We start from the raw sequence: 25,781 nt of genomic DNA, 5'->3' as shown, positions 1-25,781 counted from the left end.
TCTCCCTCCTACCCTTGATAATTTATAAATATTTTTTCATGTCTTACACTGTCCGATGTTTCCCTTCACCCACTTTTCTGTTGTCTGACCCCCAGGAAGGGGGTTATATGTAGATCCTTGTGATCGGTTCCCTCTTTCTACCCCACCTTCCCCTTCCCCTCCTGGTATCGCTACTCTCATTATTGATTCTGAGGGGTTTATCTCTCCTGGATTCCCTGTGTTTTCAGCTCTTATCTGTACCAGTGTACATCCCCTGGTCTAGCCAGATTTGTAAGGTAGAATTGGGTTGTGATATTGGGGGGCAGGGTAAGCATTAAAGAAATAGAAGAAAGTTGTATGTTTCATCAGTGCTATACTACTGCACCCTGACTGGCTCATCTCTTCCGCCCGGCCCTTCTATAAGGGGGTGTCCAGTTGCCTATAGATGGGCTTTGGGTCTCCACTCCACACTCCCCCTCATTCACAATGATATGATTTTTTGTTCTGGATCTTTAATGCCTGATACCTGATCCCTTCGACACCTCATGATCGCACAGGCTGGTGTGCTTCTTCCATGTGGGCTTTGTAGCTTCTCAGCTAGATGGCTGCTTGTTCATCTTCAAGGCTTTAAGACCCCAGTCATTATATCTTTTGATAGCTGGGTACCATCATCTTTCTTTACCACATTTGCTTAGTTGGTTGTTTTTTTTTTTGTGATAACTATTGAAAATGGTGTAATTTTCTGCCAAAAAGGAGTGTCCTTTTGCTTTAAAATTTGAAAAGTGTTACAAAATACCATAGTCATTTATCTCTGAAATATTATGGGTCTCAAGGTCACTGTCCATGTATATAGGCAGGTAGTTCATGATAAATGGAGAAAATATTGAAGCTGTGAATGATTCCATCTTACTTGGATCCACACTCAATGGCTATGTAAGTAGCACTGTATTAGTCTGGGTTGACTAGAGAAACTAATCCAGGTTGACTCATGTGTGTATAACAAAGACTTTATATGCAAGAACAATTGAATATTGAGATAACATTCTAGCCCAGTCCAGATCAAGTCCATAAGTCTGATTTTAGCCCCTATATCCAATACCAATCTATAAATTCATCTTCATTCTCATGCAACACATACAATGATACTGAATGCAGGAAGATAGCAGGTCAGTAGGTAGAAAGTTTTGTGGATCCAGTGGTGGTGGAAGCATCTCAGCGCTGGCAGGGGTCTTCTCGTGGCTCATCCAGTTCCAGGGCTCTGTCTCTGTCAACGTACCTCTATGTGGCTTGTCAATAGGAATGTAGCAGAGAGTGTGGGCCTGGCCTCCAGAGAGCTATTTATCTCTGTAGGGCCTCCAAATGAGGTCCTCAAACTGCAACCTGATTGACAGGCTAAACTCTACCCATTCACTCTTAATAGTCTCAAATTGTCACCAGATTATGTAACTACCACAAGCAGTCAAGAAATCAACCCATAGATTGCATTGGGGAAATCTGCTGTAAAAAACTTTTTAAGAAAGAAAAAATAATCCCACTTTTTAAAGTGAAGAGTGAAGATGTCACTGTAAGTACTATAATTTTCCTGACCCACACCTGAGTACTTTTAATTTCCTCATATGTGTTCAAAAGTTTGACAGTGATTAAGACGGAAGAATATTGATACATGGGGTTAGGGTGTTAACAAGGAATATTGAGTGCACTATGGACGGCCACAGAAGGAACAAATCTGTGTGGATGAATTACAGTGAGAAGGCTCCTTCATGTGTGGATGCCAACATTTCATCTCACATATTTGAACATGTTATCTGGATAGACCAGTCCCTGGAGAAGTCCTTGATGCTTAGAAAAGTAGAGGGTCAGCAAAAAAAGAGAAAGATCCTTAACAAAGTAGATGGTTTCTGTGGCTTCAGCTAAGGGTTCGGAATCATGAGGTTGACACAGTATTCTGTTCAGGGTTGCTACTAGTCAGAGGCCACTCAATGACACCTACCAACAACAAGGTCCATGTCTTCATTTCTGACATAAATTCAAGAGTTTTTAGTTTGCCCATATTGTTGCATTTTATTACAACTATCTTTGAAACTGTAATCTGTGAACAGCTCTGAGTGAGCATCTGAGAATGATAATGTCAACAAGGTCAGTGCGACATCACGGTATGTTGCACCCATTGCTAACAGTAAGATGTAGAAAGAAAACATAGAGGTTCATGGTAACGCAAGCATGCAGCTAATCAGGGACTACCTGTGCCAGTAGAGAGCACAGTGAATCACCTGCACTCGTTCTTATTACTCTTCACAGTCGTATGGTATCTTTGACTAAAACCAACCCTCATGGTTTCGATTTCTGTGCATTAAGTTATTGGGTCCTCGACAAGCCTTCTAGTTGTCCATTGGCTTGAACTCATGAGGAAGCAGGCAAAGTTGTTCTGACTGAAATTCTCAGAGTCCTGGTGCTATTTATTCTGCTAGGAAAAATCATCCTAACAGGGGTGGCATCCTAAAAAACTCCTTGTATAAGAATTGGATTTTGTTTTGAATTAAGGAGGCAGAAATGCCAGCTGAGAGTAGTATTGTTAAATAGCCTTTGCTCTCTATAAGGAATATCCTCAATGTTATTGCCTGCAAGAAATAGCGTGTCTCAATTTTTAAATTTCTTGTATGATCAGAGCTTGTTCAGAATGATGGCAGGAAAACACACTAGGCGTTGTTTCTAACTGGTTATTATTGCTTGAAGCCGTGCCTCTGAAGGCTTGTGGTATCAGGTTAAGCCATGTGAAATTGCTATTTGTGTAGGCAATTTTACATGGCTTAACCTGACAGGAAGCAAAGTAACTTGAGTTCATGGAGACAACATATACTTTCATTAGTTTCTCTGCATTGTTGGGAGACTTCTTCCAAATTTTTTTAATGAACACATATCAGTTGACATTGAAACCTCAAAGATGAGGTTTGCTTGTTCTTATTCCTGTTCTGCTTTTACTGTGTCACTGCTTCCTTGCTCTCAAGGAAAACAGAGACTCTGTTTACAGAGCATCTGCTGGCGTTTGTAATCCTGAAACCCCTTGAGAGGTAAGGAACAAACACACAAATATCACTTATTTCAGTTATGGGTTAAAGTCATCTGTAGATCCTCCAGATGATCTTTTAAAAGAGCAGCTGTTCCTTTGTGATATGTAGATCTATACTGTTTTCTGTAGACAGGCCAATTCCATCACAGGAAACATTAGAAGCATTGACATGTCTTTCACAACCACCCCCCTTTCTTCCATATTTCTCCATTTGCAGTTTGTCTGTGCAGAAAAAGAGCTCGAGAAGCTATGGCTGAAATTTCCGGTCAGAAATGCTTCAAAATAAAAAGCCGCAGCTATTTTGAAGACTGCCTTTCTAAAATTATATCCAAAGTAAGTTAAATTTTAGGTGTCATACCTTATAGAGGAAAGTAAACACATTTGATTTGATCATGTTAATCAAAATGTATTTGCATCGAAGTGCCCTTATATATCACTACTCCTGGATCGTTGACAATTATATTGACAGAAAACATCTATTTTCTCACATTTTCCAGTGCCAAGCAGGTTTCAGAACCTGGTCTATACCATGGTTGTTTGTGGGTGGAAGCAGGGAAGGTAATTCACCACGGCTGATCTTATTTTTCCTTTATTCTTGAAGCCAGAAGCAATTACTTTTCATTTCAGGATTAAGCGGCTGTAACATTGCCATTCGTCGCTGGGGCTCCGGGTTTCAGCTTGTCTCCTTGGTTCCGAGCCAGTCCTGGGTGTTCAGGTAGCAGCTGTGGCTGGGAGTGCCTCTCCAGCCCGCATTCTTGGGCTATGAATTTTGCAGCCCTGTTGAGCTGATAAAGACCTCCCGGTAGTGAGCTGCTCATGACATTGTCACACAGATTTGGAAAGATACTGAATATTTTTCCCCTTGGAATGCCAACCAACCCAGGATTTCCCAGCCCCTTCACACTGGTTGATCTGCACAAATGCCTGGCGTTGAGATTCGATGGGGCCTGTCCCCCCAAAGCACATTCTTACACACCCTCTGAAGGCTGTCTCCCAAGCCTGTTCAGAAGTGTCTCAACAATTACATTTTGCCCAAACATTTAGTCTCTCTCCTCTGCATGGATTATTGACCTCACTTCGCATTACGGATCTGCAAAGGCTGTCACGGCCCACAGAGGCCGGCCTTCCCGCTCGGCGAGCATGCTTTGACTTGGGAAAACTGGGGAGGGCTTCCAGCATGGTCTCCCCTGCTGTCATGTGTCTTCATGTGGCCTCCCCCAGCCAGCCAGACTGCAAATGCCTTGAGAGACAGGAGGCCCGAAAAATGAAAGACACCACAGAAATACATTTGAAGAGACAACGTTCTGTTGTTTTAAGTAATCCAGAAAATTTGCCTTAACATGTTCAAACCGTCGAGATGATCTGCCATAGAGTCTGACTCCTCTCCTTTCCCCTGCCTGCCCTCTGCTGGAAATGCCACCGAGCTGTCAACCGGCCCAAAGCTGGACATCAAACGGGAAAATGTGAGGCAACCCTGGGCCTGTGGGCCTGAAGAGCAAATGGCAGAAGTGGGCTTTGGGAACGTCTCACTGTGTGCATTTGGACAGCTAGTAGTTCCCTGGCAAGGCTTCTTACTGGGTCAGGCAAAATGACCTTGCGTGCACATCTCTGTCTCCTCTGTGCTTGTTTCCTCTCCAGAACCGAGCAGTAGATGGCTGGCCCTGATGGTGCTCCCCTCCTGAACGCCGGTGTGCTCCCACGAGCCATCCTCTCGGTCTTCTTAGCCTTTGGTAAAACAAGGGCCTGGCTGAAGTTGCCATGGGGGAAAGCAGTGCGGGAGATAAGGAGTGTGAAACGCTAGACTGCTTTCCTGTTTTTGAAGGGCGGCAGGATGTGACCGCTGCGGAAGCAGCCCATGGCCCTTGGAGAGGAGAGCTAGTGTCTGGTGACTGCGTGACCTCTCCCTGCTGCAGCCGCAGGGGGCAGGACAGCTCTGTGTGCACTAGCCTCTCTCCCCATCTTGAGCTGGATCAAGCGGCCAAATGTCACAAGAGACAGGAGGAAACACATGGGTTCTGCTTTTTCGGTGTTTTTTTAAACAAAGAGAAGACACTCTCTGGGGAAGCAGAATCCATTAGCTGAATCCATTTCTGTATCTCTGCTTAATTAATTTAGGCAGCTCTAATGCAATTTTATTATGTAGCCTTTAAGAGCTATTCTGGTAAATGCCCGTCCCATAAATACTGATGCTACTTTATATGTATGATATCCATTTTGAAAGGGTGAATCTGAATTAGTATCCAGATATTAATTTGCACATAACTCCCTCTCGACCACACAAAGATGCTTTCTCATATCCTGAGCATTGTTCAATACCTTTTACAGTGAGAATAGCTGCTCAGATATGACAGTCTGCATTGTAAGTCAGTAAATAAGTCAGTATGGTTGCCTCCCAAAATATAATTTTAAAGATCAGTTTTACCACAGCATGGACTGTGTAATTGATTTTCATGTTTCATTCTATAAATTAGACACTAGAGTTTTGAGTTACTAGAAGAAATAGCTAATAAATCCTTCTTATAAATCTAAAGTTAGCCAATAAAGCTTTCTTATAAAATGGCAGAGTTTTAATATATGAGTTAATATATTAATATAATATATGAATTCATATATTCATATTTAATATAGGAATGAGCATTTATTCATGCCTAACATTTCATCAATCAATTTTCTAATTTTTTAAAAAGATGGCTCTGGGAACAACAATAGAGAAATGCTGAGCTGCCAAAGTCCTGTTGGGAAAGGCGGCGGGTCCCATGCTCAGGGCACACTTTGATTCAAGTGTAGTCAGCAACCAAGTGCTTCCATCCCATGCTCAGGGCACACTTTGATTCAAGTGTAGTCAGCAACCAAGTGCTTCCATCCCATGCTCAGGGCACACTTTGATTCAAGTGGAGTCAGCAACCAAGTGCTTCCAACCATAAGCCCACCTTTTTCTTAACACTGTTTTTAGCCATGTCATGAGCTGGGTCTCGAGGATGTCAGAGTTTACAAAGAGAACAATAGAAATTTCACTATTGAGAGGTGTGCTCCATTTGTTTAATAGTACAACAACCTCTGCTATTATTTTTAACTATTTATTTGGCTATTTTGACAGGCTTCTCCCACATTGTTCTTGGGTTTTAATTTTGTTTACAGTGGTACATTTGAATTGTTGGCTCCAGATATCAGTATTTTGTGATGATTTTAGTAATTGTTTGCTTTTCCAAAATATTTCCAACAGAAACCAAGCCAAAATAATAGCTGGAAACGCAGTTGGCATGAGATATGAAAATAATAATAATTTATCATTTATCAAGGGTTCCTGAGGGTGGGAGAGTAGAGGAGGGAGGGAAAAAAGAGGAGCGGACTCCAAGGGATCAAGTAGAAAGAACATACTTTAAAAAGGAGGATGGCAGCATTCGTACAAATGTGCTTGACACAAGAGCCCCCAATAAAATGATTTATTAAAATTACCAACCTTAAAAAATAAGAGTAATAGCTGTAAGAATCACTGTTGTTGATGATGATGATGACGTTGTTTGGTACCAGTAAGTCAATTCCAACTCAAAGCGACCTCTCAATGCAACAGAACGAAGAGTCTGGTCCTGTACCAGCCTTACACTCCAGTCCATCATTGCTACCACTGTCCCAATCCATAAAATTGAGGTTCTTCTTTTTCTGTTGACTTTACCAAGCATGGGGTCTTCTTTAGGGAGCCCAGGTATGTAAGATGAAACCACACCTCCTCCTCCTCCTCGTCCTCCTTGTCCTCCTCCTCCTCCTCCTCCTCCTTCTTCTTCTATCAGTTTATTGGGGGCTCATACAACTCTTATCACAATCCATATATACATCCATTATGCCAAGTACTTTTATACATTTGTTGCCATCATCGATCTCAAAACATTTGCTTTCTACTTGAGCCCTTGGTATCAGTTCCTCGTTTTTCCCCTCCCTCCCACCCTCCCTCCCTCATGAGCCCTTGATAATTTATATTTGTTTATGTCTTACATTGTCTGATGTCTCCCTTCACCCACTTTTCTGTTGTCTGTCCTCCAAGGAGGGAGTTATATGTAGATCATTATGATTGGTTCCCCCTTCCTGCCCCACCTTCCCTTTACCCTCCTTGTACTGCTACTCTCATTATTGGTCCTGAGGGGTTTATCTGTCCTGGAGTCCCTGTGTTTCCAGCTCTACTCTGTACCCATGTACATGCTCTGGTCTAGCCAGATTTCTAAGGGACAATTGGGATCATGATAGTTGGGGGTCTGCGGGAAGTATTAAAGGACTAGAGGAAAGTTGTATGTTTCATCAGTGCGATACAGCATCCTGACTGGCTTGTCTCCTCCCCACGACCCTTCTGTAAGGAGATGTCCAGTTGCCTATAGATGGGCTTTGGGCCTCCACTCTGCACTCCCCCTCATTCACAATATGATTTTTTCTTCTTTGATGCCTGATATCTGATCCCATCAACACCCCATGATCACACAGGCTGGTGTGCTTCTTCCATGTGGGCTTTGTTGCTTCTCAGCTGGATGGCTGCTTGTTTATTTTCAAGTCTTTAAGACTCCAGACACTATATCTCTCAATAGGCAGGCTCCATCAGGCTTCTTCACCATATTTACTTATGCATCTGCTTTGTCTCCAGTGATCATGTCAGGAAGGTGAGCATCATGGAATGCCACGTTAATAGAACAAAGTGTTCTTGCATCGAGGGAGTACTAGAGGCCCAATGTCCATCAGCTACCTTAATACTAAACCTATAAATATAAACACAAAGATCTATTTCCCCATCACCATATATAAATATATTTAAATGTGTACATGCCTGTATTTAGACCTTTATAAATGCCCTTTGCCTCCTAGTTCTTTGCTCTATTTCCTTTTACTTTCCTCTTGTATCACTATCATGTTCAGACCTTCATTTGGGTTTCAGTAATTCCTCTTGGTTACATTGCCTTTGATCAAATACTACCAGGCCTCCTACACCCCCCTCGCCATGGATTTTGGATCACTTGTTGTTCCCTTGTCTCTGGGTTTGGTAGCACCCACTTCCTTTCCCTGCCTCCCCCTCTCTCATGTCTCCCTAGAACTGTTGATACCATTGTTTTCTCCTCTAGATTGTTTATAAGCCTATCTATCTATATAGAGCTGCATAGATAATAATATGCACATAAAAAACAAGACAGATGTGGTAGTCACTTAATCTGTCAATTTAAGGATTAAGAGTGTAGGGGTGGAGTCTAGGCTATTAATCTGGAGATAGCCAATGAGACCTCTGTGTGGGCATGGCTTTATTCTGAGAATTTGAGGAAATCTGGTACTTCCCCCTTGGAGGCGGGAGACACCTCTCTCTGTTCACTTCCTTGGAGACTTTCGACTGGCATTGCTCACTCCCTGAGAGACTATACTTACAAGGCTGGCTTCCTGTGAGACATCCCTGAGCAGAAGCCACATGGACCTACCTGGATGCAGCCCTGGATATTGGAGTAGGCACATGGTGACCACTGCCAGCGCTGAGATGCTTACAACACCGCTGGATCCAAAGACTTTCTACCCACTGACCTGTGATCATCCTGCATTCAGCAGCATTGCATATGTTTGTGAGTCTGAAGAGGACTTATAGATTGCTTTCAGACATATGGGCTAATATTGGACTTATGGACTTGATCTGAACTGAACTAGGACATTTTTTCAATGTTCAATTACTCTTGTATATAAATCTCTTTCTTATACACATATGTGTGTCCATGAATTTGTTTCCCTAGTCTACCCAGACTAACACACCAGAGAAAAACAAAGCAACAAAAGAAAGCAAAACAACAACAACAATAAACCAAGCACACAAAAAAGAATAGCCTGTAAATAGTTCAAGGTCTGTTTGTTGACCTTTAGGAATATTTTCCAGTAGAGTCTGATGAGGTGCCATGCTCTGGCCCCAAAGTCTATTTTTGGTATTCCCTAGAGACTTCATTGCTCTGTTACCCTTGCTGTTCTGTTGCATACCTTAGTGTTTCACCTCAGTGGAGTGTGGTCAGATTGGGTACAATTCCCACACTGTGTCTCCAGTGTTATCAGTGAGGGACATCATGTCTCGTGATGGGGCCACCCTATGGTCCTCTCTGTGCTTTGGCTCCTCTGAGCGGGAATATCATCCTCAGGGCTTGGTGGGCCAGGAAGTGCTCCCCTCTCTCTTCCTCTTCCTTTAATTACTCCTGTGTGCTCTGATCAGACATATCCCACTCTCTGAGCTGCAGCTCCAGCGCTGTCCTCTGAAGTGATTTCTTCTGCGGAGAGAGGGGACTATCCATTAGTTGGGATTGGGGCTGGCCCCTCAGACCTCTCTATTGGTTCCCAGCTTCATGCCAATATGTTGAATTCACATCTTGGAGCACCGGGTTAAAATCTGGTCCCTTTTCCCTGTGGAGCTATAAACAATACCTTCCCTTAGGTGTGTTTCTGCCTTGTTCCCCAACTACCCATGTCTTTTTTTTTCTTCCCCCCTCCTCCTTTTTAGTTGGCTACCATATGTATCCCTAGATTTAGTCTGACCCCTGCCATACTACCTGGACTTCACTCCAGGAATATTGAATACAGTAGCTTTTTCCCTATGCCCTTTTTGCATTTTTAATTTTATCTCAGTGGATTAATGTTTTACTTGTCCTTTTGTGCTTGGCTTACTTCGTTTAACATAGTTTATTCCAGTTTTTCCCATGAGGCAATGTGCTGCTTGTGTTCATCACTGCTTTTTAGGGATGTGTAGTACTCCATTGAATGTATGGACCACATTTTAATCCATTCATCTATGGAAATTTGGGTTATTTCCAACTCCTTAATATTGTGAACTGTGCTGCAATGAACATTGGAGCACAGATATTTGGTCATGGTTTGTTTCTTGCCTTTTCTGGGCATATGCCCAGTGGCGGGGGGGGGGGTTTCTGGGTCATATGGTAGCTTAATTTCCATCTGTTTTAAATGTCTCCAAATCGATTTCCATTGTGACTGTACATACCTACGGGTCCACCAGCAGTGGATGAGAGAGTTCCTTCCTCACCACAGCCCCTCCAACATTTGTTGCTTTCTGATTTTTTGAATTGGGCTATCTTTGAGGGTGTTAGATGATATCTCATAGTTGTTTTAATTTGCATTTCTCTTATGGATAATGATCTGGAACATTTACTCATATGTTTATTGACCACTCAGATTTCTGCCTCTGTGAAACTTCTGTTCAGGTCCTTTGTCCATCTCCTTAGTGGGCAGTTAGTTTTTCTTATTATGAGCATGCAAATTATTGTCAATTTTAATAATAAGGCCTTTGACTGATGTGTCACTGCTAAAGATGTTTTCCCAGTCCATGGCCTCTCTTATTACTTTCTTGGTGAATTCCATCAAAGGATGCAGGTGTTTTATCGTGAGTATATCCCACTTGCCAATTTGTGACTCATCTGTATTTGTGTCCTTCCCTATTTCTGATACACTATGTATTCCTTGTGCCAAAGTTCTTAGTTTTGTCCCAATGCCTTCATTGATGGCCCTAATAGTTTGGGGTTTTACCTCGAGGTCTGTGATCCACCTTGAGTGTATTCTTGTGCATGGAGTGAGATAAGGGTCTTGCTTCATTTTTCTGCAAGTAGACATCCATTTTTTTCCAGCATCACTTGTTGATGAGGGCATCCATTTCCCATTTGATATTTTGGGGGCCCTTATCAAAGATCAGTTCTCTGTATGCTGATGATTTTATTTCTGGGTTTTCTGTTCTTTTCCATTGGTCTGAGTATCTGTCATTGTACCAAAACCATGTGGTTTTGACCACTGTGGCTGATTGTATGTGCTAAAATCAGATAAAGCAAGCCCTCCCACTCTGTCCTTCTTGAGGATTTCTCTGCTAATTCTGGGCTTCTTCCCTCTCCATTGAGGTTAGTAGTCAGTTTTTTTTCATTTCTTTGAAGAAAGATGAGGGTAATTGTATCAGGATTGCCTTAAACTTACATAGTGCCTTGGACAGAATTGACATCTTTACTATATTGAGTCTTCCAATCCACAAGCATGCGATAGTCTTCCATTTGCTGAGGTCACTCTTGGTGTCTTGTAATAGTGCTCTGTAATTTTCCTCATACATATATTTTGTTCTTTTAGTCATGTATATCCCTAGAGATTTCCATTTGTGTTTGGCTATGTGAAGGGTACCACCTTTTTTATCTCCTCTTCTGTGGTCTTGTCCAATGAGTATAGCAGTCTGATAGACTTCTGTTTGTTTATCTTGTATCTAACCACTCTGCTAGATAGTCCTCTATTGCTTCCAGTACTCCCCTGTGGAACTTTTGGGATTTTTCCATATATAAAATCATATAATCTGCAAATAACTATAGGTTAACTTCTTCCTTCCCCAGATATCTTTGATATCTTTTTGTTAGTTTGTTTTGCCTGATGCTGTTAGCTTAAACCTCCAGAATGATGTTAAGCAAGAGTGGGGACAGAGCATCCTTGTCTGGTCCCTTTTTCGGTGGGATTATTTTAATCTTTTCTCCATTGATTACCACATTGCGTGCTGGTTTTTCCTTCATAGCTTGTATTATCTTGAGGAGTTTTCCTTCCATTCCTGTCTTCCTGAGCGTCTTAAACAGGAATTGGTGTTGGATGTTGTTGGATGCTTTTTCCACAGCTATCAATATTATCATGTAGTTCTTATAGTTTTTCATGTCAATGTGGCAAATGAAACTAATGGTCTTTTGTATGTTGAACCATCCCTGCATCCCTGGTATGAATCCCACTTGGTCATGGTGAATTCTTTGTTTTACATGCTTTTGTATTTTATTGGCCAGTATTTTGTTAAGGATTTTTGCATTGATGTTCATTAGGGATATTGGTCTGTGGTTCTCGATTCTTGTGGAATCCTTGTGAGGTTTCTGTATCAGAATTATACTAGCTTCATAGAGGAGTTCAGAAGTTTGCCGTCTTTTTCTATGTTCTGAAAGACTTTGTGTAGGATTCGTGTCAGTTCTTCCCTCAATGCTTAGTATAATTCTCCTGTTAAGCCATGTGGTCCAGGGGATTTATTTTTTTGTAATCCCTTGATAACCTTGTCTACTTCTTCTATTGCTATGGGTCTGTTGAGATTCTTGACGTCCTACGGTGATAGTCTAGGAAGGGATTTGTTTTTTCCAAGAATTTGTCCATATCTTCCAAGTTGTTGAATTCCTTGGAGTACAGTCCTTTGTAGTACTGTGTAATTATCCTTTTGGTTTCTTTAGGGTCTGTTGTAATGTCCCCTCTTTCATCCCTTATTCTTGCTATTGAAATTTGTTCCTTCCTTGCTTTGGTTAGGCCAGTGATCTGTCGATTCTGTTTATCCTTTCAAAGAACCAACTTTTAGCAGCATTAATTTTTTCCATAGTTTTCTTATTTTTCCTTCTCCAGAATCTCAACCCTGATTTTTTAATTTCTTTTCTTTTGCTATTAATAGGTTTGTCCTGCTGACTCTGCTCTAGTTGATGTAAATTTTGTGCCAGCATATGAATCACGAGTCTCTCTTCCTTTCTCAGGTGTGCATGGATTGCTATGAAACTTCCTTTGATAACTGCCATTGCTGTGCCCCATAAGTTTTGGTATGTCGTGTGCTCATTTTCGTTGGTTTCTAGAAATGTCCAAGTTTCATCTCTGATCTGTGCCAGTACGCAGTCCTTTTGTAGTAGAGTTATTCATCCTCCAGTTGTTTTCTTCATCTTCCTTTTCTTGATTTCCAGCCTTGTGGCACAGTGGTCAGAGAGAAAGGTCTGTATGATATCAGTGTGCTTAAATTTATGCAGGTTCGCCTTATACCCCAGCATGTTGTCTATCTTCGAATATGTGCCATGTGGGCTTGAAAAGAATGTGAATTTTCTATTGTATTTGGGTGAAAAGCTCTGTAAATATCTATCAGGTTTAATTGTCTAATTGTAGTGTATAGATCTCCTTGTTGAGTTTCTTTCCCTGTGATCTATCTTTCTCAGAGAGCAGTGTATTGAAGTCACCTACTATAATTGTTTAGCCTGTGATTTCTTTTTTTCATCTTTTGGAGTGTTTGGTTGATGTATTCACTGTGTCTCTCATTCGGGGAATATATGTTTACAATGCTTAGTGGTTCTTTGTCTACTGTTCCCTTGAACATTATATAATGTCTCTTCTTATCTCTTTTTACAGTTTGTACTTTGAAGTCAATTTTATCCAAGATTAGGATTGCAACCCCTGCTTTTTTTGAATTGCTATTTATTTAGAATGTCTTCTCCAGCCTTTGATTCTCGGCCTATTTTTGTCTCTAGTCTTGAGATGTGTCCCCTTTAGGCAGCAGATCCCTGACTGTGGGGCTGGAGGGGTTTAAACCCTGCCCTGAGGTGGTGACAAGATATGGCTCCTAGCCAGCCTCCACTCTAGTAAACCAAAAGTCCCCAGCTCCTCAAAACCTAGTGGATATGTGCCTACTTCTCTTTATGATGCTTCTCCTGTGACCCGGCTGTGTGGAATTTCCCTCTTAGTAACTCTCCTGCATGGAGATTTCTGAAGAGTTCCTCTGGTATGTGTTACTCCGTCGCCATCTTGCCAGAAGTGTCTATCCTCTCTTCTAATTCATAGTTTATCTGTACTTTTTTCCCAAGGCACACTGGTTTCTTTTCCTGGCAATCCACAATGCATTCAATATTCTTTGTCAACACCATAATTCAAAGGCATCGATTCTTTTTTTATTCAGCTTTCACATGCGTATGCTGTGACTGGAACCACCACAGCTTAGTTCAGGCCCATTTAAACCTCAAAATGACATCTTAGCTTTTTAATACTTTGAAATGGTCTTTTGCCACAGATTTGTCTTTGATTTTTTTATTGCAGTTTCAATGTGTGTTTAGAGAGGATTGAAGTAAAATGAAATCCTTAACTACCTAATTCTCTTCTCTATTTATTACAATGTTTTCTATTGGCCCAATTGTGGAAATTTCTCTTATGTATGTTGCGGTGTGTGCCATATTGGAGGTTGTGATCACTAACCATCATCAGTAAGTGCTTCAAATCCTCTTGACGTCCTGCAAACAAGGTGCATCAGCTGCATATTGCAGGTGGTTAATGAGTCTTCTTCCGATCCTAATGCCATGTTCTTTGTTATATAGTTCAACTTCTCGGATTACTGGCTCAACATACAGATTAAATAAGTTTAGTGAAAGGAAAACCCAGACACACACCTTTCTTGATTTTAGATCACGTAGTAACCTCTTGTTCTGTTCAAGTAACTGCCTCATGGTCTATGTACAGGTTCCACATGAACACAATGAAATATTTTGTATCTCCCATTCTTTGAAATGTTATCCAAAATTTGTTATGATCCATGCAGTCAAATACCTTTGCATAGTCAGTAATATACAGACTAATAATCTTTATATTTCTTTGCTTTCAGCCAAGAGTCATTTGACATCATTAATGATCTTACTCATTCCATATTTACCAGCTAAATATTATTTCAGTCATTTACAATTATTTCAGTCATTCATTGGCCCATTCATTCATTTGATTATTCATTTATTAGTTCAGTGGAAATGTATTTAATGTGTATCAGGACTGACTTCATTCATGAAACACAAAGAACCTCAGGCTCATAATGCTAATCATAGGGATCTATGAAAGTGTTTTTGAAATCAGGAGAAAGAAATAAAATTTTACTTTAAAAAATGTTGTAATATCCATCTTTAAACCGACCCAGCTGTAATTTTTATACCAACACCATCATAAAATGTAGTTTTAACATTTTTTTTAATTCTACATTGTATCTAACCTCATTAGAAATATCATATATCAATTTCTAGGGCTCAAGTCATTTTACTTTATTTCTGCAGAGCCTATTAACAAAGAATGATGAAGGGCCGTTTCAGGTTTCTCAGTTTCAACTTTAAGGATACATAATGTAACATTAGCGTGTTGTACAGCTACAAAAATAAATAGGAAAACTCTTTATGTATCTATATGGAAACATCTCCAAAACTTATGTGTAAGTGGAGAGAATAAGATATCATACTACTATGATGCAATTGGGGCAATAAAAGGAGGTATGATAATTTATACTTCTACTGGCTTAGAAATACACTAAAAACTTAGGAAGCCTAAGTGAGAAACTAGTAATGTTGGTAACCTGTTTGGGGGAGATGGGAACTCCACAGACAACAGACAGGGATGGAAAGGAGATGTGGTGGTGGGCCTTTTTATACTGTTTGGTGCTATCAGGCAAAAAAATTAAATGTCATGGAACTCTTAAAAATAAAGGGAAGAAACATAATTTGGAAGAAACAAATCTAAAAGAGGAATGTTGATTATAGTAAAAGAAGATTGCTGGTGAACAAAATCATTATATCAGCTGTTGCCGTTTGATAAGAGCACAAGTTGAGCAACATAAAGGAATATGAAATGTTGTCTTAAGTTGCTCTTTTGGTCAGTTCTTTACTACCTGCTACAACAGACAGTTCTTATCATGTATAGCCCTTCTCTTGGATCTGCATCAGTTATGCAGGCAGAGCTTGAGAAGCCACACAGGGCATGCATTACATGAAAGGCAATGGCCCCAGGCACTCAAGCAAGCTCTCAGCAATACCCAAATGGTTTATGACAGTTAAACTTTCTCCATTGATTTACGGGGTCTGCTGGTGTTATATACAAGGGCAGAAACTATGGAGGAGGAGGCATACATTCGAAAGACGCTAATGTAAGTTTCTGTTCCTTTTCCATACACAGATGGAACTTTTCTCATGATCTATTTTGGTCAATCAAACAACCAATTGTTTTATAGACACAATATCATACTACTCAGTGTTGTCCTTAAATATAATTCTGATCATTTCATTTTTCTGGTTTACATTTTTTCAGAGATATCTTTTATATCAACTTCAGGACACAATCCAAGTCCCAAAATAGGATATTGAAAGACCCTGGTGAGCTAATACTACTTACCTCTGAATCCTTCTCTGCTCTTTGCATTGTTTGGCCATGCCTCAGAGTGCTTTTCTTTTTCAGACTTTTGTGCCTTGGCAAATACCATTCCTATCATCTGGATGTTTCTTTGAGGACTAAGATTCGCCTGACCCAAGCCATGGTATTTTTAACGGCTTCACGTGTGAAGGTTGCATATTGAATAAGGAAGATCAAAGAAAAATCGATGCATTTGAATTATGGTGCTGGAGAAGAATATTTAAAGTACCAAGGACTGCCAGAAGAACAAACAAATCTGTCTTGGAAGAAGTATGAATGCTCCTTAGAAGCTATGATGGTGAGACTTTGTTTCAAGTGTTTTGGGAATGTTATCGCTAGAAAAGGACATCATGTTTGGTAGAGTGTAGGGCCAGCGAGAGAGAGAGAAAGACCAACAGATGGACTGACAACGGGTTGAAACATTAACACCATTGTGAGGAGGGTACAGGACCTAGCAGTGCTTCATGCTGTTGTGCATAGGGTTGTTACGAGTCAGAACACACTTGATGGAACCAAACAACATTGCCTGGACCACTCTTCTTTCTTTCTGCGTCTTTTGACGATGTTCCCCAAAGTTGAAATAAGTATTTTTCTCTGAGTCATTGTGTATTGCCCACCAATAAGATGCTCTAGATTCCCATCAGACTCAGGAAGTTCAGGAGCCGTGCCCTCTTCATTGTGCATCCCCAGAGCTGGCCTCCGGTAGGGGCTTGCTGGTTGAGAGAATGAAAGAATAAGTACACCATCTGACTGATATTTTAGAAACAGTGATACTGTAATCTCCTCCTCTCCCCATGCTTAGGGAAAACATTTCACAGGAACACTCTAAGTCTCTGTGATTAGATTAGTGATTAGTCTGTGATTAGTCTGAGTGATTAGAGTGTTATTCCGCCTCAGATTGACTTATCAGAGCTGAAATCAGCCCGGACACTTCTCCATGAGCCTTTTCATTTTTTGGAAAGTTTAAAATTTTTGTAGATTGTGTGTGTTCACGTGGTATGAAATCTTGGCTCGGCGTTTCCGTGCTAAGGCTCTCTCTGGGCATCTCTTTGTTTAGGAGCATTTTATTTCTGATATTCAAAGCAGAGATGACAGCTCTCAGTCCAGTGGATTTTCATCTTTTTCTCCAGAAAACCACATTTCTTATGCTTTGTGGTAACGCAAGTTACACATCTGTCAAAATCAGCCTTCTGAAATCAGCCCTCGGCTAGAGCCTCCGATCCACATTTGTGTGGCTGAGAGTGAGAGGGACAGCAGGTAATTTCTACCACTTTGTAGTAAGGTGTCTTTTTCATGTGTTTTTCTCAAAGACGTTCTTTAAAATGCTGTGAAATTTGCATAAAGCAAATCATTAACAATTTCTAACCTAGAGAATCCTCTTTCCAAGATAAAGGAGCTGGTTTGGGAGGGCTTCCTCTGTGTCCACAAAACACTCATGACACAGATTTTTCAAGATGGGCTCATTATCCTTTGCTAATTTGGTTTGCCCTGCACTGACTAGATAAAACACAAGCCCCAGTTATTCTGGCATGCTTGTATAAACATGGCCTCATCATAATTTGTTTTCAGAGTTCATTGACTTTAATTGTCCAGCTGATGCTGTTAAAATGTGTCTGTTGATCTATCTAATGAGTTAGTGTCATTTTGTATAGTAATGAGCAATGCCACAAGTTTGAGTTCCACATCCCTTTTCATCACAGTCCTGCCCTTCTATCAACATAGAGAGCATCTTTGCTCTTCCAGATGTGTGGGTCAAGGTAAAACATAAATCTAAGAGGATTCATTGAAACGTGAGCTCGGCTACATGCTGTTGGTCCAATTGTGAGGACTTTTAAAAAACATCTTTGAACTTCATTCGTAAGTACTTCAAGTCCTCTTCTCCATCAGCAAGCAAGGTTATGCCATCTGCATAAGCAAGGTCATGACAAACAGAAACAGCATTCAAGGATGTCAAGGATTGCATTTTACTTGGATTGTGGTGTTGGTGGAGACTCCACCGTGGACTTCCAGGAGACAAACAAATCTGTCTTGAAAGAACAGCAAGAATGCTCCTTGGAAGCAAGAATGGTGCGACTTTGTCTCACCTACTTTGGATATGCTACCAAGACGGGACCAGCCCCTAGAGAAGGGTGTCATCCTGGGTAGAGGATCAGCGAAAAAGAAGGCCCTCAACAAGGTGGATGGATACACTGGCTGCAACAATCGCCTCAAATGTAGCAATGAAGATGTGGGATTCACAAGAAGAGACAGTCTTGCGTTCTGTTCAGCAGAGGGTTGCTATGTTGGAACTGATTTGACAGCCCCTGACAACACAATTTGAATACCATTTTTTGGACGATTTGGAGATTTAAAAGAGGAAGAGACCCGGAATAGTCTTCATGCTTTTGCAGTTGTTCTGCAGTCGTCATGATGATGGGCCCAAGACTGGCCCTCCTCCAGGAAGCACTGTCTTCATGAAATAATTAATTAAGACTTTTAGGAAATGTCAGCAGTTCCCCTGGGGGTCGTTCCTATGACTGCTTCTTCAGCTATAAACTAAAGAGACTAGCTAAATGAACTGTCTTGTTGTTGTTTCAATACCGTGTTTTATCGCTGTGCATCCAAGCAATTAGTTATGGGACAACTTGTGTGTTTCTCTTTGTCTGTTGTCATTGTCTAAAACTGTAACACCCCAAGAGACAGGACTCCCATCTCCTGAATTTATATGTTCTACAGCCTACAAGGTATTATAGGGAATTAAACAGAGAAGAAATAGGTTTTGTGTGACGGTGATAAAGACAGGCATTTACAGTAGGGTACAAGTATGTGAATTCAACATTAAAAAGAGAAAGAGTTCTCTGAAGATCTGGTTGTGCTTTTGCTAGTACATACTTACCTCTACCGGGGGTTTGGTTTCAGGGGAAAACGTTTATAAAAACACACAAAACAGGATTCCCAAGAACTCAGAAGGTACATGTGTCCTTTAAATTGTTCCCCTGGTAGTACCTTACAGTCCTGTAAGAGGGCTTCAAGAAGTTCATGGAAACATTCCATTAGCTTTTTATTCCATTTACCCACAACCATGTATGAAGCCCCTTCATATCTTCTTTTATGACTCCAGGCAGACTCTGTAAATGAATGAAAGTAAGCTTAAAGGACCAGCTGCTTTGGAGTTGGTTGCCAACCCCACCCCCACCCCACCCTCAATGTCAGAGTAGGTTTTTCTCTAGTTGATTTCTTGGCAGTCCACCCCCACGTGTGTCTTGTCATCTGAGGCTTCACTGGGCGAACCACTGACCTTTTTGGTTAACAACTGGACATATCAACTATTCACACTAGCCAGGGACAACACACACACACACACACACACGCACACACACACACACACACACACACACACAATCTGCCCCCCAGAAGGGATATCATTTGGCAGGATGATTAAGTCAATTTTCTAAGCATTTGCAGTTCTTGTAAAAGGGTTACTGAGAAAGAGGGTAATAATGATTCCTGAATCATTCATTTTAGGGGTTACTGTGGGCTTTAGAGGAATCAGTGGCACAGGGATCACCAGTTGGACTGCTAACCCCAAAGTCAGTTTGAAACCACCGGCCGCTCTGGCGGATAAAGGGGCGCTTTCTCCTCCCATAAAGGATTACAGTCCAGAAACCCACAGGGGGCAGTTGAAACCCACAGGGGGCAGTTCTGTCCTGTCCTAGAGGGTCACTACGAGTCAGCATCGACTCGATGGCAGTGAGTTTGGTTTTGGTTTGTGAGCTTTCTAAAGTGACGGTCAACGTGTATCAACAAATCCAGTTTCATTGAATGCATTGTTGCTAGAGCCCTGGGAAAATTCCTTTCTCTGAGAAAAGATCAGCTGGGGAAGGCTCGCTGGGGACGGCATGCTCATCACGCGAGAAAACGTTCACCGTGGTGCATGAGCAGAGCTCAGAGCGCAAGCCGTAAGGACAAAGGGCAGATTTCCAGAATGAAAGAATGAAACCTTTGTTCTAGTCTTCTCATCTGTCTGCCTCATCAGCAGGAAAGTTGTCAAGGTTGATTTCAAATGAGTCATCCCTGGCAGCCTTTCCCCCACAAAACTGCTTATCTGTCACTTCATAGAAATTGCTACTAATTCTCAGTGGTATGTAGCCTGAGCTCCGATTCGTTCTATCTTAGACATGGAGATATATATTTACATGTATTTTATGCTATATGCCTATAATATACATGTCAGAAGTTATATATGTGTGTACACACAGACACAAACACACACAAATAATTTCTCCTGAACTGACTGTGTATCAATAAACTCAACATTTTTACAGCTAAGATTTGAAACCACAGCCTTTTGGTCACTTAGCCTCCGATGTTCTTCCAAGAGAGATTAAGAAATATTTTGGCCTAGAGACAACCTTTTAAAAGTACTGAAAAGTGCAATATTCTAATTAGAAGACCTGCATATTCCTTCACATTTGAAAAATGGCAAGAAAGAATGTTCATGATGATGATAACATGTCTTTCTCCATCAAAACCACCCCAGACCCTTTAGTCGGTTTGTCTTCAGGAAACAAAAATAGAACATTTTTACTCATGAAGGGCATATCTGTGATCAAATGGGATCACACAGTTTAATGATGTGAAATCAGTCCTATGGTTCTTAGAACACAAGCAGGCGTGATCCTTAAGGAACCGCTGGGCCGAGGGGCAGATTGCAATGCTGATTCCACAGCCTCTGCTGCTCAGTCCCCACATTTCTTGTACTGATCCCCATCCCTCGTCCCTATTCAGAAATCCAAATGGCTCCGTAGAGATAGGCTTTGGGGTAACAGATTTGGTGACCCAAACTAATGAGAAGCTTGGTAGCCCTCATCCATCTCACTTAATGAGAGCATCATTATTTTGTATTATTGTAATGCGCTGCCCTACCAGACAACACTGGGGACGTTATGTCAGCAGGTCCAGTCAGCACACTGCCTTTCCAAATTCAAAAATAGTCTAAATTTAGAAATATCTCTAACAGCAAAGGTTTTGATAAAGAACTGTTAACTGTATCTTTCTTTAAAATACTGAAGACTGAAAAATAATTGGAGGTAATAGTATATTAAAAACAGTCCTCATTCACATCTGGTAACTTTGTACATAATTAGAATACTTGTTATAATTGTAATATAACAGTAATGATTTGCCTTCAATCTAGTATCTTCTAATTATAACACAAGTATATATTGAAGAAAATTAGAAAAATATATAAAACTTTGAATAAAAAACAGAAATCACATATAATCCCACCTCTCAAAAATAACCAATTATATGTTCCATGAAATCTTTTTAACTTTTTGCTGGGTCTGCTTTTAAAACAAAACCGAAATCATACTAAAATAATTATTTTAAAATCCATTTTTTCCAAGGCTGCAGAGTGCCCCACAGGTAAAGAGGTACCATGATTTATTTAATCACTTCCGTATTGCAGGACTTCTATGTGTGTGTGTGTGTGTGTGTGTGTGTGTATACATATATATTCTAAATGATGAAAAGAGAAGCCATGTCTTAATTAGGTTATTATCCACAGTACCTAGCAAACGTAGTCACTCAATAACAACACATTGAATTGATTAGAGTTATTTTCATCTACTAAGATCTTATCCATAATAGATATGTTAGCTTTAATTAGATACTTAGCAAGATACCGGGGTGGGGGTGGGGGGGAAGCACCATACATCTAATGCATTTTGATTATGCAAAGAAGGCAGTGTAAGTCTGGGCTGAGAGAAGCAATATCAGGATACCAAAACCACTGAGCACATTCTGATTTGTGGCAGCCCTGTGTTACAGAGCAGAACTGCTTCACAGGGCTTTTCTAGTCTTTAGAGCAGTGTATGACCAGGCCTTTCTTTCGCAGCACCAGCAGGTAGATTTTTAAACACCAAGCTTTCTGTGAATAGTAGAGCACAAATTGTTTGAACTACAAATTGTTGAGAGCAACACAGGGATGAGAGATGCTAAAAGTGTGTGAACGGGAAGGGACCTAAATTTTTGAAAGGAAAATATTAACTACATCATATGTTCCTAGTTCTCCCTGCTTCTGAAGAACTAGCTCTGCCTCATCATGTATTCTGTTTTCTCCCATAATTGCTCTAAGAATTCTTATTAGGACAGCCATTTGCTCTTTGGATTTAATTCTCTGGTTTAGAACAATGTGACAAGAAAATAATACTTTTTTAGTTTCCAGGATAGGTTAAAATGGGCAGGCATGTTTGACCAATCCAAAATAAGTCCTGTTTTAGTTATAGTGTTGCTATTACAGAATTACACCTAGTGGGGGGTATTAACAAACAAATTTATTTCTCACAGTTTAGGGGACCAGAATTCTGACTTCAGCGTGGCAACAGTACGAAAGCCATTAGTTGCTCTCTCTCTCTCGTTCTCTGTTGGCTCCCTTCTTTCTCTCTCTCTCTCTCTCTCTCTCTCTCTCTCTCTCTCTCTCTCTCTCTCTCTCTCTCTCTCTCTCTCTCGGCTCTGGAGGAAGATCCTCGGCTCTTCTGAATTTATGCTACTGGACATTGTTCTTGTGACTTGGCATCTCTCATCCCCCATCTCTGCTCTGCTTATTTAATCTCTTGTATGTCTCAAAATGGATAGACTCAAGATATGCTCCACTCTAATCCTACTCATTTACATCAAGCAAATAACCCATCCCCAAAATGGGAGTCTAACCACAACATATTGGGGGGCGGGCACATAATTTAACGCAGGGGTGTCAAACTCATTTAAAACACGGACCATTTGGTGCAACTAGTAAGATTCACGTGGGCCTCATCACATTTGCAAATTTTGTTAAATTGATGTTTTAAAGTGAGGATTCAGGGATATGGATAGGATAATTAAAACATTATGTAATTGCTTTTATTGAAACATGTATTTTATTTAATGTATTTATAAAACTAAAATTATTCTTTTTAACCCAAAACTTGCCAGCACTTTCCTCCTACTAGTTTTCACTTACCTCTTATGTTGTGACGAGAAAATATAACAAAGTAACTAATAAAAAACACAAGATGTTGGACAGCTGACAAACGTGATGCACCATCGTAATGGCTTCCCTCTAAAAAAATGTTAATTAGCGCTGCCGCTAGGTATGCTTCATAACAGCGCAACCCAGAGTGCTCCTTCTAAACCTTTCCGCGATTGGGATCTGTTTTCGTTAAGTGACACTGAGAGTGGCAGCCATATCGCTTCCAAACATCGCCGGAACTGAGTCAACGCATTTATACATGTCTACAGGCCCTGGGAAAGGCTCTGGGCCACGTGCATACTCGTCTTCGGTAGTTAAAGGGTTAACGAGGGAATATTGTGTGTACAGAATTGCCTCGATCTCCCCTAAGCGCTATTTTCTTCATAACAATTTATTCTATTTTCATTTTATTTCAGAGCATCGCAAACAATTACCACAAACAATTACCTCAGGGGGCCATATGTGGCTCTCGCGGGCCGCCAGTTTGATACCCCTGATTTAGCGCATACAAGATCCACGTGAACACTTCATGGAACTAGGATCAACCCGGTCCAATTGCTCTCTTCCTCGAGCAAGATGAAGCCAATGAAGACGGAAGCACCAGTTTTACACCACAAGCCGCATCGCAGTATTCAATTGCCGGGCGTGCCGGGGTTGCTGACCGGGCCGCCCCCTCCTGACTCAGTCACCAGCAAAGCAGGACTACATCTGCCTGTTAGGATTTGTGACCAGCCCGATTCGACTTTCAGATTGTGTGAACCTTGTCTTAGTACTCAATGAGCAATCAGTGGTGCAAACGCTATTCATGGTAACATTAGTGTTCAGCTAATTTGTTTAATTTAATCAAGCATTTAATTTCCTTCTGTTGTTTATATAAAAGGAAAACAGGAGGGAGAAAAATCCCAGATTATTAACCACTTTAGGCTTTTCAGTCACCATCCTTTTGAGCTATAACAAACCATGAATCTTTTTCAGATAAGAATGCAAAATAATAATTTAAAAATTGTTTTAGCTTTTAAAAGGCAATGAAAACTATGTTTTAATTAAACTTATTTTCAGTTATTGTTGAGGATACACACAGCAAAATATACACCAAGTTTCTGTAGCGACATTGATAACATTCCTCCAGTTGGGCCCCCTTCTCATTTGCTGATTTGTCCCTCCCCCATTAGCATGGCCTCACCACCTCCTAATATTCCTGTCATATTTCCAGAGCTGAAAAATACGATTCTTTTAAAAAGGGTATGATTGTGTCACCATACTCTTGGGATAAATGTTATTCAGTAATGTAAAACTATATGGAATTCAGTCTTATACGGTCATATTAAATCTTGGATACTCTCTCCCAAAATGTGATCAACCAATTAATCCTTAATTGACACCTAACGGTCTTTCCTGGCAATGCCCAATCTCTTCCCTTGAGCTCCTCTTCCTGATAAGAATCAGGACCATTTTACCATGAGGCAGATAATATTGTGAAGCTCAAGATATGCTAAATCACAGAAATAAGGCTCCCGTTGAAAGAATAATTTCTCAAATTAATTACAATGTCAGAAAGAATTCATGGCAAAAAGCAAATTAGAGTTGTAACCTCTCTCATTTCTTTCACAAAATGCATTGCGTGATCTTCTCTGGGAATCCATGGGCTTTCTCGATGGAAGTGCCATTCCAGTTTATCTAGGACAAGGCAATTTTTGCCTTGTCCTCTCGAAAATGATATTCCTAGTGAAGTCAAGACTTAGACTGTCTCACATAATGCGGACATATTGTCAGGAGAGGCCAGTCTCTGGAGAAGGACATCATGTTTGGAAAAGAGGGAGGGCGATGGAAAAGAGGGAGACCCCAGATGAGACAGATTGAGTAGCTGCATCCCTGAGCGCAGGCATAGGAAGAATGGGGGAATGGTGCAGGACCGTGCTGTGCTTCGTGTCATTGTGTGCAGGGTCACTATGGGTAGGAGCCCACTCAATGGCACCTAACAACAACTTTGAAGAAACTTCACAAAAGCAGAAAAAATACCTTACAAGTCACTCTTATTGCTTTTTACCCCTTTAATATTGAAATTTTCTTTCTTTAAATGTCTCGTTTCTACCCCATACTTTTGAGCTGACAGGTGGCATGAGCATTTTTTCCAATTATAGAAAATACATTAAAATAACAACAGAAAAGCCCTGCCTATATCCTAAAGCAAAATTCCTTCCCAGCGAGTTGATTCTGATTCCGCGTTCCCTCATAGGACAGAGTCGAACCGCCACTTGGAGTTTCCCAAACTGTACTCTTTATGAAACAGCTGCCGGGCCTTTCTTTGGAGGAGTGGCTGTGGGGTCCGAACAGCCGGCTTGCCAAATGCCTCCCTGAATTCCCAGAGTGCTGGTGGGTAGTCAAGTACTAGAGAACAAAAGCATGAAGTAGTTGAATACAGTAAATTACAGATAATCTGTGCAGTTTTTTATACGAGTATTGATGCATACACTTACAGGATGGCTGGGATGTTTAATTATATTCTTCAGAAATTTTAGTAAGTAGCTACATTTGTGACTTCTATGTAACATAAATTGCTATTTTCCTCTAGCTTACACATAAAAGGAAACCTGGTGGCATAGTGGCGTTGTGGGCTGCTCACCACAAAGTCAGCAGTTCAAAACCACCAGGCGCTCCGAGGGAGAAACATGAGGCTTCCTGCTCCTGTAAAGAGTTACAGTCTTGGAAACCCACAAGGGCAATTCTACCCTGTCCTATTGGGTCTTTCAACTTGATGGCAATTAGTTTCATTTTGATTTTCAAATA

The 25,781-nt window shown here is 40.8% G+C and overlaps 1 long non-coding RNA gene across 1 annotated transcript in view; it reads left to right on the top strand.

Annotated features, from left to right (window-relative positions):
• The window catches only part of LOC142456701 (uncharacterized), a 44,207-nt gene extending 18,426 nt beyond the window's left edge, over positions 1-25,781 (top strand). Inside the window, exons 2-4 of the long non-coding RNA XR_012786088.1 lie at positions 15,902-15,966; positions 16,049-16,301; positions 23,411-25,781. This is a non-coding gene — a long non-coding RNA (uncharacterized LOC142456701). The remainder of the gene's footprint in view (positions 1-15,901; positions 15,967-16,048; positions 16,302-23,410) is intronic.

The sequence above is a fragment of the Tenrec ecaudatus genome, chromosome 1 (genome assembly GCF_050624435.1).
Source record: "Tenrec ecaudatus isolate mTenEca1 chromosome 1, mTenEca1.hap1, whole genome shotgun sequence".
In the NCBI taxonomy this organism is placed as follows: domain Eukaryota; kingdom Metazoa; phylum Chordata; class Mammalia; order Afrosoricida; family Tenrecidae; genus Tenrec; species Tenrec ecaudatus.
Note: the sequence above shows the minus strand (reverse complement) of the source record. Positions and strands in the feature narration are given on the sequence as shown.